The sequence below is a fragment of the Callithrix jacchus genome, chromosome 16 (assembly GCF_049354715.1).
Source record: "Callithrix jacchus isolate 240 chromosome 16, calJac240_pri, whole genome shotgun sequence".
Taxonomy (NCBI): Eukaryota; Metazoa; Chordata; class Mammalia; order Primates; family Cebidae; genus Callithrix; species Callithrix jacchus.
Window position 1 is genome coordinate 88,977,782 of NC_133517.1, and position 25,906 is coordinate 89,003,687.

General features: G+C 39.4%; 1 protein-coding gene and 1 non-coding gene across 9 annotated transcripts in view; both read left to right on the forward strand.

Moving 5' to 3' along the window:
* RSPO2 (R-spondin 2) overlaps nucleotides 1–25,906 on the forward strand; it is a 178,471-nt gene that overhangs the window by 18,115 nt on the left and 134,450 nt on the right. The window lies entirely within an intron of this gene.
* LOC118148727 (U1 spliceosomal RNA) lies at nucleotides 4,346–4,509 on the forward strand. Its single transcript, XR_004735638.1, has one exon. It is a non-coding gene; the product is annotated as a U1 spliceosomal RNA (small nuclear RNA).

A 25,906-nucleotide genomic window follows, 5' to 3' on the forward strand; every position in this document is an offset into this window, starting at 1 on the left:
TGCTTCTGTGGACTCCGCCCTGCCATCCTGGGCTCTGCCATGTTGCCCATGGGCTCTGCCCTGCTGTTGTGGGCTCCACCCTGTTGGCAGAGTCTCTCTGTTGTGGTGGGTTGCCTTGGCAACGGCAGGCTGCGTCAGCAATGGGCGTGTACCTCAGTAGGGGCAGAATGCCTCGGTAGGGGCACACGCCCCTCCCCCTGGATTCAGCTGTGCCCACAGTGAAACTCTCAGCCCTGAGTGTTTCCAATCGCCGTTTTGTTTGTCCCTGTGGGGGTGGGACCTGCCAAGCCTGATCATCTGGCTCCCTACCTCAGAGCCCTTTGTCCCTCTTATTTTATTTATTTATTTATTTTTAAGTTTAACAGTTGACTCTCTCCCAGGTGTTTTAGTCGCCTGCTGGTAGGGCACTGGGATTTGTGTGATTTCCCGTGTAGGGGCCCACTGCACCTGCTCAAATGTTGCTTCCTGGGAATCTCCTTGTCTGGCTCACTGTCCAAGTCCTGTTTAATCAGATGGATATGCTAATCTGCCCTCCCAAATCTCAGATTGCTGGTTTAACAGGGCACTCAGATCAGAGCGTTTTGTGTGAGATGCCGCTGTGCTGCGGTGCCAGCTGAAATGCCCGTGCTAGCCGGGAGGGCTGTGCCTGCTTCCCATGTCTCTCCTACACCTGGGAATTTCCCCATTCTGTGGGCAACAAAGATCCGTCTGGAAATGCGGCTAGGACTCAACCTCTGCGCCTTCATGATAGCTGCAATCCTGAGTTGTTCCTACCGCGCCATCTTGGAAAAGAGTCGAAACTTGAGATTTCAATACAAGTATAACCAGCATGGGTTATGCCATACTAATATTTTGCTTTCTTTAATGGGTTGCTAGACTGGAAGACAAAGAAGTACTGGACAAAATTTCATCAATATCTGTCACCTATGAAAGCATAATAGGCTTAAAAACCCTTTCAGACAAGGTAGAGAAATGCAAGTATATCATTTTATGTTACTTTCTTGAGTTACATTTGGTAGAGAGTGGCGAGTGATGTGTTGATGTCTACTGTGCAAGAATCCCGGTGGGTAGAGAGTGGCGAGTGATGGGTTGATGTCTACTGTGCAAGAATCCCGGGTGTACTGATGGACTTTGTCTTCAGCTTTGTCTGAAACATTTTCTTAATGATTTGGTTGAAGACAGAGGGTAGGCCAACCACACTTTTGTATAATATGAAGTTGAACAGGACATCTAGGATGTTGGCTGACTGGTTACAAAAAGATCTCAATGGCTGGGAATGACAGGATGGATTTACAAATGAAATCTTAACCAGAAACATTTAGCATTTACTCTTTAAACTCAAAGAACCAACAATGCAAAAATAGGATGTTGGACACAAGAGTTTCTCATTGATTTCTGAGTTATTCTGAGGTTATGACATAATGTAATTTCTAAAAGAATTGGTTGCATTAAGAGAAATATTTACCTAGATTCAAGAATAAAGCAGAAGAAGGCCCCTAGCCCATCTTATATTATTTTCTAGAGTCATTACTTTATGAAGTGCATTGGCAGCACACATTATAATACAGTATTAGTTTCCTAGGACTGCTGTGACGAAGTACCAAAAACTGGATGGTGTGAAAGAGCAGAAATTTCTTTTCTCACTGTCTGGAAGCTGGAAGTCCAAAATCAAGATGCAAGCAAGTTGATGCTCTTTCTGAGACTCCAGAGGAGGAGGCTTCCTTGTTTCTTCCAGTTTCTGGTAGCCTTAGGTGTTCCTTGACTTGTAGCACAGAATTCCAGTCTTTGTTTCCATTTTCGTGTGGCTGTCTTACCTCTGATTTTATTTCTTTTGTAAGAAAAGCAGTTCTATTAGATTAGAGGCCCACCCTCATAACCTAATGTTAACTTGATTACATCTGCAAAGACCCTATTTGCAGTCAAGGTCACATTCACAGGCAGTGAGGATTAGGACTTCAACATATCTTCTTTGAGTAAACAGTACAACCCATAACAAATACCATTTGCATCAGACCCTGTAGTCCTTTAAATCCTCACTTTCATAACAACCCTGCGGAATAAGTATTATTAATTATACTAGCATAGTAATTATCAGTAACATAACAAGCAGTGGTAGTAGAAGTGGAATACCTAGTAGAGGCAGGATCAGTGCATGTACACAGACTGCATATTGTGCATAAAGCAAGAATGATATTAATGGCATCCCCTGGACTTGTCATACCCCAGCCCTGAGGGTGGATGCCTTAGATATGGTTTATAAGTGTACAGTGTTAGGAGTGTGTAACCTCAAGTTCCTTTCTGCCTCTAAAGTTGTGTGGAACTACACAAACCCAAAGAGTCACCTGAGCGTCTTATGACTATTTCAGACAAATCTGTGCATCAACTTGGCTTCTTGCTCTTCACCTCTATCAGCTGAAGCTGAACATTTGGTGTAGCCATTTTTTATTGAAGAAGTTTGCTCTCCTCTAAGAGCTGTTACCACCCTTCACGGAGCATTAGTGAAATCTCAAATTGCCTACTATACATGACTTACGATGTTAGAGGTGTCTTAAACTAGTCTTCTCTGATTTTGAGTAATGTCAAATGCTGGCATTGCCAAGGGGCTTGATGTATTCATGCTTGTGTGCTGCATATAAAGGGCTAGTAAGAACATTCTGTTAAAGCTATTATAAAATTTTTGAAACACAAAAAAGTAATGTGATGAATCCCTATGAATCCACCCAGATTGAACAAATACTCAGATTTTGCCATACTGACATTTATTTTTTTTTATTTTTGAGACATAGTCTCACATTGTCACCGGGGCTAGAGTGCAGTGGCGTGATCTCGGCTCACTGCAACCTCTGCCTCCCAGGTTCAAGCGATTCCCCTGCCTTGGCCTCCCGAGTAGCTGGGATTACAGGCACTTGCCACTACCCCCAGCTAATTTTTTGTATTTTTAGTAGAGACAGGGTTTCACCATGCTGGCCACACTGGTCTTGAACTCCTGACTTCCTGATTTGCCTGCCTTGGCCTCCCAAAGTGCTAGGATTACAGGGTGTTATACTTTATATTGGCTGTAATGTTGTAAATAAAGTCTCAGTTATTACATCATTTCACTCTACATATTTTTTAGTGTATTTCTTACAAATACAATTTTCTTTCCAAACTGCAATGTCATTACTCTACCTAACAAAATTAGTTATTCCTTGGTAACACCTTTTAATTATCAGTATGTAATGGATTTCCCCAATTGCCTCAAAAATTTCTTTATACAGTGGCTGTGCTTGAATCAGCATTCAAATAACACTTGCTCATTGCACTTGGTTAGTATGTCTCTCAAGTTTCTTTGATTCTAGGATAGTACTTCCTTCCCACTCATTTTTCCATGCCATTGACTTACTGAAAAATAAAAAAAGGTCGGTATTCTGCAGAATATCTAACATCTTTGTACTTGTTCTCCTGTTGGGGTTAACTTGTTCCTCAATCTTCCACGATTTCTGTAAACTAGAAGTTCTCCTTGAAGGTTGGATTAGATTCAGGTTCAACTTTTTTGGCTGGAACACCTTGCAGGTGATGCTGAGTGCTTCCTATTGTATCACACCAGGAGGCACACAATGTCTGCTTGTGCTGTTCTTAGTCATGCTGAGAATAACTAGTGGGTTCGTGTGCTGCCAGCCTGATCACCCTCCTTAAGATTAAATATCTTAATGCTATTTGTCTGAATCATCAGTTTCATTAGGGGTTGCAATTCTTTTAATTTTTCCAATTCTTATTACTTCCACATTTTTAGCTGAAAATTTTTTATTAAAAAAGTTCTTTTTTTCAGCTACAGATATTTTTGTACTATGAAACACAATTCTTACAGGTAAAGCAGGCAATAAGCTTATTTTTTTCAGTTTTAATTGCAGATTCTTAGAAAAGAGAGTTGATATGTGTTTGGCTGGAACAGTAGGTGAGCTTCCTGTAAGTGAATGAAGTGCTTTGATTTCTGTCAAGCTATTGCCTGTCAGATGGAGGAGGTGAAGTCTTCCAATAGTTTCTGCTTACTGAAACAGTAGTGGTAAAATGACATTAAAAAAAAAGACTTTTTGGCTTTTGCTAACAGGAATGAAATGCAAACCTTCTGGAAACCTGAATTCTATTAGACATCTTCTGATAATGTTTTCTGTTAATAGCTTTCAGAGAAGCTACTAAGTTGAACATACAGTAGCTTCAGCATGGTGTAATCTGAAGCTCATTGGGTGGAAAAACAGTACTTTGTGCTACTTAAACATTCTCTGGAAGGCTTAGAGAGGAGAGGAAGGAAAATATTTGAGGAGATCAATGGGTTGTTGTAGAATACAAGTAACATCACCTGAGAAGGATACTTACCTGGCAGGGGAGATACCATGATCACGAAGGTGGTTTTCCCAGGGCGAGGCTTATCCATTGCACTCCGGATATGCTGACCCCTGTGATTTCCCCAAATGTGGGAAACTCGACTGCATCATTTGTGGTAGTGGGGGACTGCATTTGCGCTTTCCCCTGGGAAAAAAAAAGGATTAAGTTTTCTTAAAGCTTGTCTTGAATGGCAGCTAGCCACTTAGAATTGGCTCTTGTAGCCCATCAAGGCTTGTCTGTTGCTGTGCAGTATTTTTTTTGTTTGTTTGTTTTGTTTTTTTTTTGAGTTGGTGTTTCACTCTTTGTTGTTCAGGCTGGAGAGCAAAGGTGCGATCTCTGCCCACTGCAACCTCTGCCTTCTGGGTTCAAATGATTCTCCTGCCTCAGCCTCCCAAGTAACTGAGATTACAGGCGCCTGCCACTGTGCCCAGCTGATTTTTGTATTTTTAGTAGAGATGGGGTTTCACCATGTTGGTCAGGCTGGTGGTGAACTCCTGACCTCAGGTGATCCACCTGCCTCTGCCTCCAAAAATGCTGGCAAAAGCCAAAAAGGCATGAGCCACCACACCCAGCCTTCTGCACAGTCTTTAACTTAACATGTAAAGAAAGGGCCTACCATCTAGGTGGCTCATGACTTTAATCCCAACACTTTAGGAGGCTGAGGTGGGTGGATTACAAGGTCAGGAGTTTGAGACTAGCCTGGCCAACATAGTGAAACCCCATCTCTACGAAAAATACAAAAAAATTAGCTGGGTGGGGTGGCAAGCACCTGTAATCTCAGCTGCTCAGGAGGCTGAGGCAGAATAATTGCTTGAACCTGGGAGGCAGAGGTTATAGTGAGCCGAGATTGCACCACTGCACTCCAGCTTGGGTGACAGTGCGAGACTTCTCAAAAAATAAAGGGGGGGGGGCATAGAGATTACATATTTTCTGTGGTCAAGTGACAGTCAAGTTTTTTTTTTTTTTAAAATTACCGTTCCTCCTGCTTATTAGGTGCAGCTGGCTCTTCCTAATTACAGAAACCTTTCCTTTATTCATTTGAAAGCTTTTGGCTCATTGCTTCAAATCATTACTGTTGGCATAGTTTTTGTATGACCTGTTGAAAGATCCCCATAATATGTACATGTAACAGTTTTACTATCCAGTGAAGTCAAAAATTTAATTCACACAAATGCCTATTGAAGATTAAAGGGCTCCTTACACATTTTGACCATCAGTACTACGAGTATACAACATTTAATACGTGGCTCATAAAACCCTGTTGCTGGAGTACTACAACACTGGAGGTGTGTGCTTTTCTTACTAGTAAAGTGCCTTCGTAGTACTTTTTTTTAAGTTCTGGGATACATGTGCAGAACGTGCAGGTTTGTTACATAGCTATACATATGCCATGGTGGTTTGCTGCACCCATCAACCCATCATCTAGGTATCATAGTACTCTTAAGACAAACAGTATTGCAAACTGAAGAAACTGGTTATATTGCAAGTTGGGGAATAGAACTAGGAATATACATACCTTCTTTTACAAATGAAAAGATTCTTGGGATTTTTTTTTTTCTCTTCAGCCTGATTAGTGTTTTTAAGTAAGAAAATAAATGATTTGCATCCACTAATTGGGGGCAGTAGTTGATGTCATTTATATGCCTCCTGCCTTTTAAAATTTGGATTTGAATTTTTTTTGGTAATAACCTCCTGCATTGTCGAGACATTTAGGTGTTTGTCTTGGAAGCAAGTAGAAAGACTTTACACTGTCCTTGTATAAATAGCTGATTTTTTTTAAAGCCACTTACTGTAGTTCTTTAAAAATGAATATAACCCCAAAATTTATTCATGCTTGGCAATCTGAAAAATAGAGAATGACACCATGAAGAAAATAATCTTTTACCAATAATCTTTCCACTTAGTGACTGCTGTTAACATTTTGGGTTTTATCCTTCCAGATGTTTTTCCCTTCTATATAAATGTAAACTTTTGAAACTTACTGTGTCATAAATACATATACTTACCAATTTTAATGACATTATTTAGAATGTCTGCATCATAATTTTTCAACATGAAATTTTAAAATCAGTTTTATTGGGCAGTTAAACATTTCAGTATTAAAAAGTTTCAAGATTATTATGCTGTCCATAACCTTATATTTTACACATCTTTTTTTCTTTTCTTTTTTTTTTTTTTTTTTTTTGAGAAAGGGTCTCTGTTGCCAGGTTGGAGCGCAGTTGTGTGATCTCAGCTCACTGCAACCTCTGCCTCCCAGGTTTAAGTGATTCTCCTGCCTCCGTCTCTTAAGTAGCTGGGATCATGGGCATGTGCCACCGTCCCTGGCTAATTTTTGTATTTTTTGGTAAAGATAAGGTTTCACCATGTTGGCCAGATTGGTCTCAAACTCCTGATCTCAACTGATCCACCTGCATTGGCCTCCCAAAGTGCTGAGATTACAGGGTGAGCCCCCATGTCTGGCCCACATCTTTTTCTTTATTTCCTTAGGAATCATTTTCAGAACTAGTAACATCAATTTATACACTGTAATCACTTACTGAGCATTTACTATGTGCCAGGCATAGCATTGGTTTTTCTGTTTGTTTGTTTTTTGAGACTGGGGTCTGGCTCTGTCACCCAGGCTAGAGTGCAGTGGTACTATCTTGGCTCACTGCAGCCTTGACGTCTTGGGCTCAAGTGATTCTCCCACCTCAGCCTTTCAAGTAGCTGGGACCACAGATGTGCCCCACCACGCCTGGCTGTTTTTGTATTTTTTTGTAGAGATGGGGTTTTGCCATGTTGCCCAGGCTAATGTCAAACTCCTGAGCTCAAGCAATTTGCCTGCCTCAGCCTCCTAAAGTGCTGGGATTGCAGGTGCCAGTCATCATGCTTGGCTCCAAGCATAGGTTTTTTGTTGCTGTTGTTGCCTTTTTAAAGGACACACATATTTATTAGCTTCCAGCTTCTGTGGTACTTAAGACTCCAGGCACAGCCTAAGTTAACTTCTTTGATACAGGATCTCATTTGATTACAAGTGTCATTGAAACATGGTGAGACTGTAGTCAAGAAAAAACAAAATCCCCTGTAATACATAATCTCTGCAGCCAAGCAGAGTTTTTAAGGTTATGTATTATCTTATTTAATCCTCAGATGACCTTGTGAGGTAGACCTATTTTTCTCCCCATCTTCAAGATGAATCTGAGTCACCAGAGGGTGAATAATTTGTCTAAGTTCAGAGCTAATAAGTGATGGAACTATAGAATTCTGTCTAGGCATTCTGACACAGCCATGCCCTTAAACACTGAGATGGAAATGTGAAGCTGTCAATCTCACTGCCAGTTGTTCTCCAGGACATTGTACTAATTCTAATTTTGTAGGTGGAAGATGTTGGGCATATTGCCTTGAGCTGTTGATATTTTTTTTTGATATGAAGTCTCACTTTGTTACCCAAACTGGAGTACAGTGGTGTGATCTCGGCTCACTGCAACCTCCACCTCCTGGGTTCAAGCGATTCTCCTGCCTCAGCCTCCTCAGTAACTCGGACTACAGGCACACGACACCATGCCCAGCTAATTTTTTTGTTTTTTAGTACAGACGGGGTTTCACTATGTTGGCCAGGCTGGTCTTGAGCTCCTGACCTTGTGAACCACCTGCCTCGGTCTTCCAAAGTGCTGGGATTACAGGCGGGAGCCACCACGTTGGGCCAGTAATTATTTTATTTAAAGCCTGGTTGGCTGGTTCCTGTTGTGGATAAAAATAAGCATCTCCCTTATCTCTAAGAAATTCAGCATTTAAATGGGGAAATACAGCATTCTTTCCCATATATCCTGGCTCCAAATAACATTAATACCTACTTAGTTGCTTAGATAGTCCTTGTTTTCTCCTCAACACCTATTGTTTTTACACCCCTCTTTCAGTATATTTTGAACTTTTCTTCTAGGTCGGCTGCCATTTTGTAGGCCAGGCTGTTGCCATCTTCCGCCTGAACCCATCCATGGCCTTCCCACTGATCTTTCTGTGGTCCATTCTCCTTAGGGTGGCCAGCGAATTGCTTATAAAATGAAAGTCAGCACATTTGATTTCCCCCATTTAAATACTTCAGTGGATTTCTATTACACCCAAAATAAAACCCAAACTCCTCGCCCAGCCCAGAAGCCTCTGTGTGTCCTGTCTGCTGCTGCCGCCTCTAACTCTCTTTTTATCATCTCAGTCCTGCTAGGCTGCTTTCTTTCTGTCTCTCAAACACACTAGACTTGCCTCTGTCTCAAGACCTTTGCATTTGCTGTTCACTCTGTCTAGAAAGCTCTTTCCTTATCTTTTTCGCAACTAGTTCGCTCCTTTCACAGTAACTATCTAAAGCAGCACATTTTAATTTTCCATTTTCTTTTCTTTCTCTTTTGATACAAGGTCTTGCTCCATCACCCAGGCTGTAGTGCAGTGGTGCGATCTCGGCTCACTACAGCTTCGACCTCCTGGGCTCAAGCAATCCTCCTACCTCAGCCCCTTGAGTAGGTGGGACTACAGGCATGAACCACAACACCTGGCTAATTTTTCTTTTATTTTTAGGGACAGAGTTTCACCTTGTTGTCCAGGCTTGTCTTGAACTTCTGAGCTCAAGCAATCTGCTCAACCCAGCCTTCCAAAGTGCTGAGATTAGAGGCAGGAGCCACCCTGCCCCAGCCCTTTCCCGTTTTCTGTAGTAAACTATCAAGACCAGGACTAGGGTGTGGCAAGAGGGGGCCTTAGGGCACAAAATGGAAGGCATGTACTTGCCAGCCTGAGAGCCAGTGCCTCCTTGGACTTTACACTCTAGACGCCTCACTTATCACACCTTATACCCAGCTCTCCTCTGTTGTATCCTAGAATTCTCTTTGTTCCTGTGTGTCTATTGAAATCCTTTCCTTTTGCCTTTTGGGCGTGTAGCTAGACGACGTTTCCTAGCCTCTTGTGGAGTTAGGGTGGCTGCAGGCCTGAGTTTTGATTCATGGAATGTGGGTGGAAGTGATATATTTACTACTTCCAGGTCTGGCCCCAGTAAAACTCCTGTTGAAGAGCCTCTCGCTCTTCTTGTGTTTGCCACCTTGGTGAAGAGGATCTAGCCCTTTCTCTGAGCCTCTGTAGGATGATGGGGCCACCAGGTGAAACGACTTGGGTACCTAAATGCTTCTGTTGAAGTCTTCCTGCTGCAGATCTCCACTGGCCCCTGCTTGAGCAAGAAAAGAACTTTCATGTTAAGCCACTGAGACATCGAGGCTTGCCCCTCTAAGAAGCTAGCACTGTGTGCCCCAACCAATCCAGGCTCTCTTATCTCCAGCAGAGTTTCTGAAACATAAGCTCTAAAAAGGTGAGAGCCTTGTTTACCTTATATCATCAGTGCCCAGGAGAGTGCCTGTTGCAGGTACCCAAGCAATAATTTTTTCAACAAATGCATCATATGAATACATTAAAAACAACTCAAGACAGAGCGCTAAAGGAATGCTATATACAGGAAATACCTTTGGGGTTCAGAGGGGAAGGAGCACTGTGGATATGGTGAAAATTGGGCTTGAGTGAGCTGATTTATTTCACATTGTCTTTGGTAGAGACCGGATCTCATTCTGTAGCCCAGGCTGCAGTGCTGACTCTTAAGTATATGGTATTCACAGTATATAAAGTGGTTCTTACATTTCTTAGCCAAGAATGTTTTGAAAACATATTCCAAAGGCATAGTTCAGTGATTTCACACCAAAAATACAGAATTTTAACAACATGTAGGCTTTTTAGACTTTTAATAGGCTTTTAAGCACACATAAGCCATTTTATATAGTTACATGCCTATAACTAGAAAATATTAAATTTCTTCCTTTATTTCTTACTATGTCCAGTATATTTAAACTTTTATTTAAAACATTTCTTAAATGATGCAACAGAAGTATTTCATTATATTGTGTAATTCATTGACTTTTTCAAGATTCACTAGCTTGCTTTGCATGCCTAGTTACAGAAATGTTAGATGGGGCTTGGTTACATTCCTTCTGGGATTATCTGTGGGCTCTAAGGAGAGGGCATTGTTTGGCACTGAACTGTTGATGATGGGGAGGATTTTTGGTCAAGAGGAAGGATTTCCAACTCTTTTAAGAAGAGCACCTGTTTTTAATTTATTGGAAGCCTTGAGATCCCAGGAATAGAGGAAGACAGGCCAGAGGAGATAAGGACTTCTGATGAAGTTTCTGGGTGGGGGGTGGGGGGTGGGGAGTGTGCCACTGCCACCTGTGAGTGCCTTTTCCCCAAGAAGCTCTCCTGCAAGTCATGTTAGGACAGGTTGTATAGTGGCAGCAGATGACCTAGGTTGTACTATCTATCAGATCAAGATATGCACACTGAGCTCCCCAGTTGAGACCTAGAATACATAAAATCCAAGACCTTTATTCCTACTTAATCCTGAAGTCACTGGTAAAATAATGTCCTACCTAAGTTGGCACTAACAACTCCTCACTAGCTCTGCCACAAACTGTATATATGTGTGAAGAAAAGAGACAGAGACAACTTAAAGGCACCTTTTGACCGTGTTTCCTGCCTATTTAAAATAAAAGTTTGGACTAAATGATCCCAAGAGTTCTTCTAACAATAGAATTCATATTTCTGTTCTCCATTTTGTCCAGATTCTCACACTCATTTAATAATCTTCCATGTCTCAATTGTGTAATGTTTATCCGATTATTTTATATCTCAGTGCCTCAGTTTTCCTACTTTTAAGATGGGAGTAATAGTAGTTATCTAGTTTATAATTTTGTTGTGAGAATAATGTGAATGGCGTGTGCCAAGCCCTTGGAACACGGCAAGCGTGCAGTGACTATTAGTTGCTGCTAGTTGAATTTCCCAGTTGCTTACTCTGTGGACATTTTCTTGCTCATATTTGCTTCCCATACCAGGTTACTAATAAATTCTTCATGCTTTGGAAAGATTCCCTGAAACACTTTAAAATTCATTCTAATTCCAATCAACTACTAAAGTAACACTTCTGAAATATGTAGGAATTTGAGAAAAGGTAAAATTTTATTAATGTTGATAAAATATTAAGTATTAATAAAGCAAATATTGATCATGGTGCTGAGGAATACATCCCTGTTGGAAGTCTGTGTCAGATCATGGGTAAATTTGAGCTTCTCACAAGAAAAATGTTTTACTTTTAAACTGGCTGCTTCTGGTGAAGAATAGAAAATGTGCATGTATAGAGAGGCCAAAGTTTTCTAGCTCAGATGCAAAATACACTTTATTAAAAGTAATCAGTTCAAAGAAACATGCAAATCTAGAACTCCAAGTCTGCATATGTTTAATTTCCTGGCTTTCTATATGATCCAGTTTCTGTATGATCTAGCTTTATAGAAATAGGTTTGTTTCACAGGGAGAATGAGTCATTTTAGAAATATTCCACCAGCTGAAAAAGCTAAAAGTTTTCTTTTCATAGTTATTATCATAGCATTTTCACTACTTAAATATACATACAAACCAATATAACATGTGCCATTGCTTAGATTGGTACAAGTAAACTAGGATGGAGGTGGAAGTCCCCGTCCCCCCCCTTCAAAAAAAAAAAAAAACCCTTAAGAAACAAATGTACTTAATCCTAGTTGTACATGTGATCTGAGTTCTTTGGTGATAGTTGAGTTGAAAGTGCAGACTTCAGAGGCAAGAGTCTTGAGCTTGAGTCCCAGATGGGAGTCAGCTCTTGTCATGACTGTAGATTTCTTTTTCTTTTTTTAGACGGGGTTTCACCATGTTGGTCAGGCTGGTCTTGAACTCTCGACCTCAGGTGATCCGCCCGCCTTGGCCTCCAAAGTGCTTGGATTACAGGCGTGAGCCACCGCGCCCGGCCGTGACTAGTTTTCAAATCTTTCTGGGCCTCATGTAGAAGGAGGGGATCTGAGTATTGGATTGATACTCTGTCCTGTTTCTGAGTATTCACTGTCTGTGTTTATTTACTGGAATGGCATTCAGAACTACTGCATTTGGATGCTCCACTTGTTCTTTCACAGTGTCTTATATCCCAGTTTTGATAAGACCCTGAGTCTTCTGCCCTGCTCTCAAACCTTTCATGCGTTCCTATTTTTATTGCAGATGATTTTAGGGAATTGGTAGAGTTTTTAACACTTCTTTTAAATGATTTGACATCTCCTACTCTACACATCTTCTGACACTGCAGGAAGCAGCCAGTTCCAGGGAAAACATTTTTTGTAGTCTTTTCTTCCCCCCTGCTAGTGGAACTCCATAACCCAGAACCTTCACTGGGCCAAATTTGGAGTCTCGATGGCTACCCCCCGCCCCAGCTACCTTTCTAGCTACCTTTGTCATGCTCACTCTCAACTTCGTGACTGCCAGTGGCATGCCGTCCAGATTATTTTATAATAATAAGCATCCTATTTTAATATTTAGGTGAGCTTTTAAAAACATCAACTAGTTTCTGTTCCCTCCCTTACAATTTCAATTAGTTTTTCTCTTTCTACACCACATGCATTAATTTTGAAGTTAAAGGGTACAGTGAGCTAGAGAAGACTTTGCTCATTGCCTAAAGCCCTGCAGTGTTCTTCAGCTGTTGCACACATCCTTACACATGGTTTTGATTTTATGGTCTAAGGGGGTTTTTCACTTCTTGATTCATTTGTGGCATGTTGCTGTAGCCATCACTGTAATTAATCTCCCAGGAAGAAATCTGAAGGTTCAAGTCAATTAAAAAAGTGAACCCAGGAACAAGTAGCTTAGCAACATTTCCCGCAACCCAGAGGATTCTTTTGTCCTTGGAGATGGAGGTAATCTTCCTCTCTGATCTTGAAGGGCATATCCTGCTGCCGCTTTGCCTTCCCCACCCTGTACTCCCCACCACCAACATGGAGGGTGGTGAGATGGAGGCAGACTGTCAGGGCCAGCCAGATTTCATGTCCTGTTCAACATTTGCTAGGTAGTGGCAGCAGTTTTCGCTGAAGACTGTTTCATTTATTCATGCTTGAAACTTATTTCTTTGCTTTGTTCATTCCAAATGGGATTTATTAATGCCACCTTGCCTCCTTTTGTTACTTCAAAATTAAAAGTGAATTTTATTAAACTGGAAATAACCAGAAACATAGGATAGTAAAATCTACATACTTATTGTCTAGAATAGAAAATGAACATATTGCCATATTTGCTTTATCAGTCTATATATACATACCTATATTACTCATTTTTAACAGGTAAACTATAGATACTTAGAATGGTCCTGTGAAAGAAACAAGGGCTTATTCAAAATGATGAGTTTCACTCTTGCACACATTTTTTAAATTAAGCATTGTTATAATTAACTGATCCATACCTCAAGTCCAAAATCTTAAAAAAGCCAATATTCCAGAAACTTGTTTTCAGGGGAAGGCTTTTTCTAGGACTGTAGAAAGTTTGAAAATGCAATAGATAGAAAACAAATAGATCCTAGAAACAAAAGTGATTTGAAGGATACTGAAGATTCCTAATGTTGGCTAATTATAGTAGAAAAAGTAGAACAGTGAGTGGTTTAGTGATTCCCCCCCATCCTTCCCCCACATGAGATTATGGAGTTATGTACATAATAGAGAAAATTTACTTTTCAGAATTCCCAGGTTAGGGTTAAAAAAAAGAAGAAACAGAATGGAAATAGTTTTTAGTGGTTCTTTCTAAGTATTAGTTTTGAAGGTATAGTAAAGGCTAAGCTATATGTAATTCTATAGAATGTGTCATTTTGCCCAAAGGATTATAAATCCTTCTACTGTAAAGATACATGCAGATGTATGTTTATTGTGGCACTATTTACAATAGCAAAGACTTGGAACCAACCCACATGCCCATCAATGACAGACTGGATAAAGAATATGTGGCACATATACACAATGGAATACTATGCAGCCTTAAGAAAATAATGAGTTCATGGATGAAGCTGGATGCCATCATTCTCAGCAAACTAACATAGGAACAGAAAACCAAACACCGCATGTTCTCACTCATAAGTGAGCATTAAACAATGAGAACACATGGACATAGTGAGGGGAACATCACACACTGTGGCCTCTTGGGGGTGAGATTGGGGGCAAGGTGAGGGAGAGCATTAAGACAAATACCTAATGCATTCAGGGCTTAAAACCTAGATAACACATTGATAGCTGCAGCAGACCACCCCAGTACATGTATACACCTAGGTAACAAACCTGCACATTCTGCATATGTATCCCAGAACTTGAAGTAAAACTCTTTAAGAAAAGATGTATGTATTAAAAAAAAAAGTCTCAGCCAAACAACAACAAATTATGTCACTTTGGAAAGCTAAGATTCCAAGTAGATGAAAACGAATTATTTTAAGTGTTGGAACTTTAAGAAACACATAAATTTTTAAACATTACTAAAGTGCTGTGGTTTTAATACATGAGAGTAAGAATCACTGAGATTACTTTGTGACCTTGTTATTTCTAGTTACAGCTATCATGCTATTGTGCAACCTAGTGAGGGATGCAAAGGCCAGTAGAGGTTGACAGCTTAGCTCCACTCCCCCTTGTCAGTGTTCTGGAGCTGGCTTTCTTAAAAGTCCCCCAAGACTTTCTTACAAGTTGATGTGAAACATATAATGAGAGGCAAGGTGCTTACTGGACAGCACCCTAGGTCACAGCTGTGTGTCTTAAAGGAAGTTACTCAAACTCTCTTGGCCTTCATTTTCCCACCTGTTAAATGAATGCTAATAGTACCTACCTCCTTAGGATAATTGTGAGGATTCGATAGTAATACCTAAAAAGCACCAGACATAGTACTTAGCACATAATAAAGGCAAAAATTTCTGTTAATAATCTTCTGCAGGATTATTTAACAAATACACCAAAGCAGGTCCCTTGCATGTAGATATCTGTTCTTTAAAGAATAAAGAAAATATTTATTTAAAGAATAAATTAAAATTATTTGTGTCAAACCCTTAATTTTCCCCATTACCTTGAATGAATTAATATTATAGATACAGTAGAATCATAGGCTTCTTTCTTTTTTTTCCCCTGAGACAGAGCCTCATTCTGTCACCCAGGTTGGAGTGCAGTGTTGTGATTTTGGCTCACTGCAACCTCTGCCTCCCAGGTTCAAGTGATTCTCCTGCCTTAGCCTCCCAAATAGTTGAAACTACAGGCATGTGCCACCATGCTTGGCTAATTTTTCTGTATTTTTAGTAGAAATGGGGTTTTACCTTGTTGGTCAGGCTGGTCTCGAACTCCTGACGTCAAATGATCCACCCACTGCGGCCTCCCAAAGTGCTCAGATTACAGGCATGAGACACTGTGCCTGGCCATAGGTTTCTAAAAGGCATCCACTTACTTCCCTTGAGTGAATAGAAGCACTGCTCAGCAGCCTTTCAAGAATTTTCCTGAGCATGTCTCTGTACAATTTTAATTTTTTTATTAAAAATAATTTTCCTAAGGTGTTTTGAAGACCGTATATCGTAAAATGTGGCAAATTTTCGCCATCATCACAAGATACACTTGTGCCAAAACATGAAGTCACAAAATCCCCAATGTTCCCCTGCATATACTAGGCATGGCCTCCTACATATGAAGGACTAAGAATTGCAATTTAAATATGTATAATAGGATTGAAAGCTTTGAATTATGTCTTTTGGTACATGATTAAATGTCTCATTCATTAATACTTCATATCCTGGATAATGCTCATAGCAAGTATTATAATATTGAAGACCAGGAAGGTGATAAAAATATTACCAATTGCTAGCCCTGCTTTTTTGGAGTGACCACTGGCAAGGAAATGGCTTTCTGGCAGCTCAGCCCTGCTTACCACTCATGCCTCAACATGATCCTTTCTGCTTCTGACTGATGGAAATTTTAGGCTCATTTTTATGACTTTCTCCTTTCTCTCTCTTTAACCTTTCTTGATTTTTTTCCCTCTCCAGATACTTGGAATCAACTTTCGACCTTGGGAATGATTAGTGTATTTTTGTTGACGTTGTTTGTTTGTTTGAGATGGAGTTTCGTTCTTGTTACCCAGGTTGGAGTGCAATGGTGCGATTTCGGCTCACCGCAACCTCCGCCTCCTGGGTTCAGGCAATTCTCCTGCCTCAGCCTCCTGAGAAGCTGGGATTACAGGCATGCGCCACCATGCCCAGCTAATTTTTTGTATTTTTAGTAGAGATGGGGTTTCACCATGTTGACCAGGATGGTCTCGATCTCTTAACCTCGTGATCCACCCGCCTCGGCCTCCCAAAGTGCTGGGATTACAGGCGTGAGCCACTGCGCCCAGCCTAGTGTATGTATTTTTTCAGTTATATCTTCTTACTGGGTAAAAGGTGTTTTGCCTGCACAACTGAATGGTTTATTTTATTTGTAGAAAACCTGTACTGTGGTTTCCTACCACCACAGATTGGGGGACAGATTATGGATTGCCCTTAACAATTGTGTTGGGAGGGGGAATTCATAGGGTGAATATTTAAATTATTGTTTATTTCATCTGTAACTTGGCAAAATTTTATACTCTGATATGACTTGAATTATGGACTTGAAGCATGCACTGTTTCAGACCACTAATGTGCCTGTGTAGTTAATAGAGCAGCTTTTTTTTTCTGGCTGTTGCTTGTTTGCAGATGATGTTTTTGTTTCAAGGTGCCCAACTGCAGCCCAAGAGAAAAGTTCACATAGCAGAATATGTTACCAGATTATTCCTTCCCTAAACGAATGTTTGAAAAAAACTGTCAGCGACCATTTTCGTTGCTAGTCTTAGTTCTCGTTATTTTTCCCCTTTATATCATATCATATTCACATCTTAATGGTGTAGTCTACTACCGAATACATAATTTTCTTCCTTTCTAATGTTTTCAATAGTCTAAAAGAAGTACTTGTTAAATGTTTCATGGTGTATGTGGTGTGAGAAAAATCTGTAAATTTGGACATTTCACAAGGCAATCAAACCCCAGATATTTATAAGCCAAGATAAATGATAGCACACTTTGTCTTTGCATTTGTGTAATCTTACTACACTCTTCTGTAAATGTATAAACGTTTTCTTTTCATAAAGCTGCAGGGCTAAATTACAGCTGCTCATTAACAAATGGTTTCCATACTCTGAAATTTGTTCGGGGAAAGCCTTATTTAAGCAGCTGCCGCCATCATTTGCATTGTCTGGACCAGTAGTGGGTCATTTAGCATTTAATGATACCTGTCTTGGCTTTTTGCCTCTGTAAGGTAAGGGGTGTCTCATATTTTATTGAATATTTATGTATGTAAGCCTGATATGCAGAGATTTTCCAATTCAGTGAATAAAGATGACAAGGTAAAAAGGAAAGACCTAAAAAGTAGCTATGTTTTCTATTACACAGTTTAATTCCAACCGTATATGTGGTTAGAGATATATCCTGGAGTGTCGACTCTGTGGCTGGCTGAATGCAGTAAGCAGTTAGCAAATCGTTCACATGTTTTCTCCTGCAACACACTTATGTAAAAAGTCTTTAAGATGTACATATCAGTGTAACATATACAGACAAGGTGGATCTTTCAGTGTCTTGAAAAGGTGAGCATAACTTAGTTAACCTTGTGTTGCAGCTACACGAGGCTCAGACATTTCTGCCCTCCCAACAAAAAAAGTTGTAATGCTTGTGAGTTTCAGTATTTGTGGATAGTGAATGAAACATACTTCTTTATAATCTTGATTGTATCATGTTGTATAAAAAGGGGAGAAAGAATTAATGTTCTCAAAATGTTTGGATTTTGAACCTGTGTCTAATATATGGAATAATAGTCTGATAAAATGATATACTAAAAATATTAATGTTATTTCTTGACTTACACAGGAGTTTTGACTTTGTAGTCATAGCTATTCTGACTTTGTGGTTTTGATTTTTATTTCTCTAATGATTAGTGATAGTAAGCATTTTTTCATGCTGGCCACTTATGTCTTCTCTTGGTAAATGTCTGTTCATTTCCTTTGTCCATTTTTTTAAATGGAGTGATTTGTTTTTTGCTTGTTAAATTGTTTAAGTTTCTCATAGAGTCTAGATATTAGGCCTTTGTCAGATGTGTAGTCTGTATTTTCTCCCATTCTGTAAGTTGTCTCTTTACTCTGTTGATAGTTTCTTTTTCTCTGCAGAGGCTCTTCAGTTTAATTAGGTCCCGCTGGTCAATTTTTGTTTTTTGTTATAATTTCTTTTGAGGCCTTAGTCATAAATTCTTTGCCATGGCTGATGTCCAGAATAGTATTTCCTAGGTTCTTCTAGGATTCTTATAGTTTGAGGTCTTACACTTAAATCTTTAATCTATCTTGAGTTAACTTTTGTATATGGGGAAAGGTAGGGGGTCCAGTTTCATCCTTCTGCATATAGCTAACCAGCTATATCAGGATCGAATAGAAAACACTTCCACACTGATGAAGTGTAAATTAGCTTAGCCACTGGAAAGCAGTTTGGAGATTTCTCAAATAGCTTAAAACTGAACTGTCACTTGACCCAACACTATCATTGCTGGGTATATACCTAGAGAAAAACAACTCTACCAAAAAGACACATGCATTCATATGTACATCGCAGCACTGTTCACAATGGCAAAGACATGGAATCAACCTAGATGTTTATCATTGGTGAACTGAATAAAGAAAATATGGTATGTATACACCATGGAATACTACACTTCCATAAAAAGGAATAAAATTATGTCCTTTGCAGCAATATGGATGCAGCTGGAGGCCATTATCCTAAGCAAGTTAGTGTGGAGACAGAAAACTAAATTCCACCTGTTCTTATTTAAAAGTGAGAATGCTGGATACACATGGACATGAAGATAGGACAATGAGAGTGGGGAGAGAAGGGAGAAGGGTAACGGTTGAAAAACTACCTATTGGGTACTATGCTCACTACCTGGGAGACAGGGTTATTTGTACCCCAAACACCAGCATCATATAATATATGCATATAACAAACCGGCATATGTATACCCTGAATTTAAAATATATTATAAAGAAAATACAAAACCTCTCCCCAAAACTTTTTCCCCATCTTGATCACTTTCTAAATAAATACACATAGCTTTTTTTCGAGACTGCAGAATTTAATATTTTATGACTGTTTATAAACCCACTTTACGTAGGATAGTGGCATAACCGTTGGACCTATAAGTTTTTCATGGAACTTTGATTCATAGAACAGAAAATCTATTAAGCTCCTACTGGGTGTCAGGCGTTGTGCTAGAAGTGATTATTATTTATAAGTCAGTAAAAACTTTGCTGTTGTATTGACTTTTTTTTTTTAAGTAGAAAACTGAGGTGTTATTATTTTTTGTCTCTAAAGCTGAGTTTCATAATTCCTGGTCATTAAAACAAGGTTTTTTACAAGCGGCTCTTTCATTTCACTGTCTTGCCCCTCAGAGACTTCTTTCCTTTCCCCATCCCTTCCCGGGCAGCCAGAACCATCCTGCAGAACTTTCGCATTCCTTTGCTTCTTGCCTGGCTATCACAGTTGTAAAGTTCAGCCAAGTTGCCATAGGTATCTCTTTAATGTTTTTTCAAATTGAACATGGAATGAATGTTGGCATGCTTCAGGACGAGAGGTGCTAAAACTATCTTTTGGGTTTTTTTCCAAGATCCTACTTTTTTTTTCCCACCCCAACGTATATAAGTAAAAATAAATAAATAAATAAATAAATAAATAAATAAATAAATAAATAAATAAAAGAACCAAATTAACCATTCTACAGCAACTTAGCAAAAGAGTAGATACAATTAAAAAAAATTCTCTTTTGTTCCTTAGTATGAACCAAGTATGACTTCTTTGGCACTGTTAGAGAAGCAAAGCAGATGAAATGTAATCCTTTACCTTGCCAGATCCAGAGAGACCACAATGGAGGTCTCTATGTGGGCGGACCAGCGCTTCTCACTGAGTTGCTGCTTCTGCTTTTATCTCTCTCAGGCTTATACCAAAAAACATGCAGGATTTTAAAGTGACAAAACATTAACATTCTATGTAAACAGAGCAAGTATTTTAATCAAAACAAACTTCCCACTACAAATTGAGTACACTTACCCTTAAGGTTTAAAAGCCCCATTTATCAAGGCACTTGCTGTTCCATAATTGCTCTTATCTTCCTCACTCACAAGCTGCCTGAGGCTGTTTGCAGTTTCACAGTCTCTATCTGAGACTATTTAATGCCTTTTCCTCTCCAGTAGTAATAGCAATGATTTATTTTTGTTGCTTTTTGTATACTCAGTATATTTCAGCCTTGTGCTTTACAAGCGTTTATATCATTTGCTCCTTGCAACAGCAGTATATAGTTGGTATGGATTATGAAGCTCATAGGCAAGGGGTTAAGGGAGCAAAGAGGTGAGGTGAGAAGCTCTTAACAGCTATCATGTGAGGGAAGTAGGGTCTAAACCTGGGCCTGACTGCAAACAAAGCCTTTGATTCCCAGTTCCCAGTTTTATGCTGCTCGCTCATCTGTACTTTCATCCTTCCTTCATTGTTGGGTCATTGTTGCCCCAGCCATAAAGCCATCCTGCACTTACCACTAGTGAATCCTCCTGAAGCACTCATTGGTTCCTTCTCCCAGTTTCCTAGTTTGTCATTTGGGTTCCTTAGGTGTCAGCTATGTTAATCACAAAGTTGCTTCAATTTTTTTTTTTTTTTTTTTTTTTTTTTTTACAGCTAGCTAGTTCATCTTATTGCCATTCTAATTAACTTGGCAGTTAATGAGCAGAGGTGTTGAGCTGCAATGAGATTAGAGTTGCTGGAAAACATGACTCTTTTCTGGAATCTTCCTCTTGTGGATACTGCTCCTCTCGTGTCTCCAGATTTCCTTTAAGGGAAGGGTTGCTTCTCATGACTCTCTGGCCCTTCTTAGTCATTATTTCCCACTGTCATTATTGGACAGTCTCCTTTATAGTCTGCTGTGTTCATTTATGCAGTTTTCCCCCAGGTTATCACCAATCCACAGACCTTCGGGTCTTCTTTATGATCCTGCTTTATCTTCCTCACCTGTAGCTCCAAAGGGCTTCTCTAAATTCAGCACCACTGGATACCACGTGTGTGACTCAGCAGAGCTTGCCCTTGATTCTCTTTTCTTCTCAATTACCTGACAAAGTGACCTTGAGACCCTTCACCCTCTTCTCAAATGTGCTTCTCCTAATACAATTTACATTGCTCAAGTGCTCCTTTCCATCACTTAGATGCACTTGTTCTTCGGCCTTGTTTTAACTACAGATCCTTACATTTCTTTCTGTTTAGTTAGTACTTTTACTATTTTTTTTTAACACTGCCAGATATTGGTAGACCCAGGATTCTACCTGGACCCATGGGCATGTTCCAGGCTGCCATCTTTATTACCCTACTCCCTTCCCCTTTGTTGCCAACCCCTTGCTGCCTAGGGAGGTTTCGTGTGCTTCTTGGTTTCAGGTGGGATTTACTCATTGGAGTCTCTTTTTCCATCATTGGTTTGGACTCTTAATTGCATTTCCCCAATAGTGACTCTTCCAAATGGTTTTCGGCAGTCTCAATCTTTATTCTGTGGTATCTCTTATCACTCTGATAACAACCCTTATTAATTTACTATTAAGATTAAAGGTGTTCACTGAGAGCTCACTGATCTTTTCTCTCTTTCCCACCACACTTGTATTTTCCTGTTGATATACCCCACTGTCTTCTTAAAAGCTGCTTTATTCATCAATCCTAAATTTATTTTTTCTTCCTATCAGATGAAGGTGGGGCCTGTTGATTTTGCTTGTCCTGTTAGTTCTGTCTTCTCTTCTATACTTTGTTCTCGAATATGATCTCTTCCATATGTATCTTCCGTCTCTCATTCCTCAGCACCATCTGCCTTTTTGTTTTCAAAGAATTTTAGACATTCTTAATGTCATACATTAAATAAAAATATCCTTTGACTCTACAGTCCTTAAAATGCACCATATTTGCTCTTACCATTCTTTTCTTTGTTCAGTTATTTGTGGGGGAAAAGTTATTATCCTCATAAGCCTCTTCCTTTTTTGCCACTTTTTTTTTAACTCTTTCCAAAATGTTGTGAGAAGAAACCTGATTTTTGTTCACATTTCAGGGTTCTCCTCCTAAATTGTTAACTTTCAAATCTCTCTGTAAATTAGCCCCACATTTTCATTTGATGCTGGAAAGTTCAATGTCCTTGGCCAACTTGTCCTACAATGATTTTTCTGTACACCCTGCCCCAGCCAAAACTAAACCAAACGTAAAAACCCATGTCTCCAAATTACTGTCTTGCTTGACATTGGACTTTGCTGTTCATTTAAGTGAGACTTCAGTTTTTTTTCTCCAGGTTGGAAATTTAACATCTTCAGATATTCTGTTTTAGACCTCCACACTCCGTCTATTACCAACACCTGCTAGGTTTTCTTCAACAAATTTCACCTTATCAACACACCGGCCCAGATCGGTATTTTAGCCATGATTATTGCAAAAGGCTCAAAACTAATTTTCCTCTGTGTTCATCTGCCCCCTTCCTCCGTTGGTTTCACACCTCAAACCACATTAGTCATCTGGTTACTCTTTGGTCATGCTGTTCTTTTGTTCAGGTTTTGGATCTTTTCAGTGCATGGAAGATAATTCTCATTCTCAGGGTCATATTTTATGTTCTGCCTAGTCTGGACCCAACTTTTTTCTGAGACCACTGGGAATTGATTTACTTTGGGCATTGGCTGAACTGCAGCACTTACTGTTCCGAAGCCTGCCTTGGGTTTTCTTCCCCCGTACCTTTTGCGTACATGGGTTATTTCTTGTATAAAATGTCTTTCCTTCTCCTCACCTCCCTTTTGCTTTTGGAAGTCTAGCCTGTAAGACCCAGTCCAGATGCCTTCAGTAGAGAAGTTCATGGATTAAAATAGGGATTTTCAAAATTTACAACACACTGTCAATGTAGCTATTTTAATGCCTGTTTATACAACCTTCTCGTTGGGTGCTTTTCAAGGACTTCAGCCTTATCTATTTTCCTATTTCTCAGGGCCTTCTAGAAATGGGTGTTTAGTATTATTTTTCTTGATTAACCCCTTGATTATACTAATTATTACTTGATAGTGAGAAAGGACAGGCTACTGTGAAAAAGAACCATAGACTAGGTGGCTTGCCAGCAGCAGAAACTTATTTCTTATAGTTCTGGAGGCACAGGAGTCCAAAACTGGGGTCCCAGCATGGTCAGGCTCTGGTGAGAGAGATTTTGGTTTGTAGACTGCCAACTTCTTGTTGTATCTTCACATGGCAGAAAAACTGCTAACTTAACTCTCTGGCCTCTTCTAAGGGCACTAATCCCATTCATGAGAGATCTACCTTCATGACCTAATTACCTACCAAAGGTCTACATCCAGATACCATCACATTGGGGGTTAGGTCTTAAGAATGTGAACTCTGGGGGATACACGCATCTGGTCTACAACAATGGACACATGTACTTCATAGCTCAGTTTTCACTAGGATGCTCCTAAGATTAATGGGAGGAAACAGAGTCGAGGCCAGCCCAGAGGCTGGATGGATGAGCTCAGGCCTCATCTTTCTGAGGCTCTTTTTTCCATTTTGAAAAGTACCTTAAGATAAACCACCTTTCAAACATTGTTTTCCCTTTTTTATTCACATATATATTTATGAAAATACACTTTAAGCATTCTTTTATTCTAAGCACTAAAGCCAGATTGGCTGGGTTTGATTCCTGGGTGACATTGGGTAGGATGTGGAACTCTCTGTGCTTCATTTTTCACCCTCTGTAAAATTGAAATAATAGAATCTCCTAAGATGGTTATGAATATTAAATGAGTTAGTACCTATAAAACAAGCATATTAAACAATATGGCATGTAGTATATTCTCAATTACTGGTAATTCATATTGCTATTAAGTAGTGAGAAATCACTGCGGGTAAAAGGAGGAGGTATTAGAACTTGTAATTTCGAATTAGCTTTCCAGATTATTAAAGTGTTGTGATTTTAATATGAGGATGAGAATCACTTGAAAAATACAGAGCGTAGTAAAAGAGAATAAATGAAAATGTCAGGAAAAATGATTGCATCTAGCCTGTGTTTGTTTTGTTGTCATATATGCTAGAAGACTGATCTATTGACTTAATTATTTAAACTGTTCAAAATGTGGATACTAATTTGTGATGTCTACTAGGCACTTAGCAAAACATGTATCAAATAACTTCCTAGGTGCTGATAATGTAAATACAGGCATCATTCAGAGATAATATGGGTTGTGTTTCAGACCACAACTATAAAGTGAGTCACACAAATTTTTGGTTTCTTAGTGCATATGTTTACACTATGCTGTAATCTGTTAAGTGGGCAATAGTGTTATGTCTAAATAAACAATGTACATTCTTTAATTAAAAAGTACTTTATTGCTAAAAAGAACCCACTAACAGTCGTCTGAGCCTTCACTGACTTATCATCTGTTTGCTACTAGGAGGTCTTGCTTTGATAGCCAGGGACAGATCAGGGTGGTGGTTGCTGAAGGTTGGGGTGGTAGTGGCAATTTTTTAAAAGAAGGTAACAATGAAGTTTGGCACATTTTTGTACTCTTCTTTCACGAAAGGTTTCTTTGTAGCATTGTGATGCTGTTTGATAATGCTTTATCCATAGTAGCACTTGTTTTCGAATTGGAGTCAATCCTGTCAAACCTGGCCACTGCTTTAACTAATCAACTAAGTTTACATAACATTCTAAATAATCTGTTGTTTCCCTGATGTTTATAGCCTTCTCACCAGGAGTAGATTCAGTCTCAAAAAACCACTTTCTTTAGTTATCCCTAAGAAGCATCTCCTTATTCATTCAAGTTTTATGAAACTGTAGCAATTCAGTCACATCTTCAGGCTTTACTTCTTAACCCAGTTCTCTTGCCATTTCTACAATGTCTGCAGTTACTGCCTCCATTGAAGTTTTCAATCCCTGACGTTATACATGAGGAATGGATTCTACTTCTTAACTCCTGACAATGTTGATATTTTGGCCTTCTGCCATGAATCACAAATGTTCTTAATGGTATCTAGAATGGTAAAACCTTTCCTGGAAGTTTTCAATTTACTTTGCCCAGATCCATCAGAGGAATCCCTATCTATGGCAGTTATAGCCTTATGAAATATTTCTTAAATTATAAGACTTTAAGTTTAAATTACTCCTTGATCCATTGGCTACAGAATGGATGTTGTGTTAGCAGGCATGAAAATATGAATCTCCTTGTACATCTCCATTAGAACTTTTGGTTGACCCAGGAGCATTGTAAGTGAGTAGTAGGTCTCAATAGTGGGCTTAAAACCTTCAGTAAACCATGCTGTAAACAGATGGGCTGTCATGGAGGCTTTGTTTTTCCATTTATGGAGCACAAGCAGAGTAGAGTTAGCATAACTTTTAAGGGCCATAAGATTTTCAAAGTGGTAAATGAGCATTGGCTTCAACTTCAAATCACCAGCTGCATTAGCCCCTAACAAGAGAGTCAGCCTGTTCTTTGAAGTTAGACGTTCACTTCTATCTAGCTATGGAAGTCCTGGGTGGCATCTTCTTCCAATAGAAGGCTATTTTATCTCCATTAAAAATCTGTTTTTTAGTTTAGCTACCTTCAT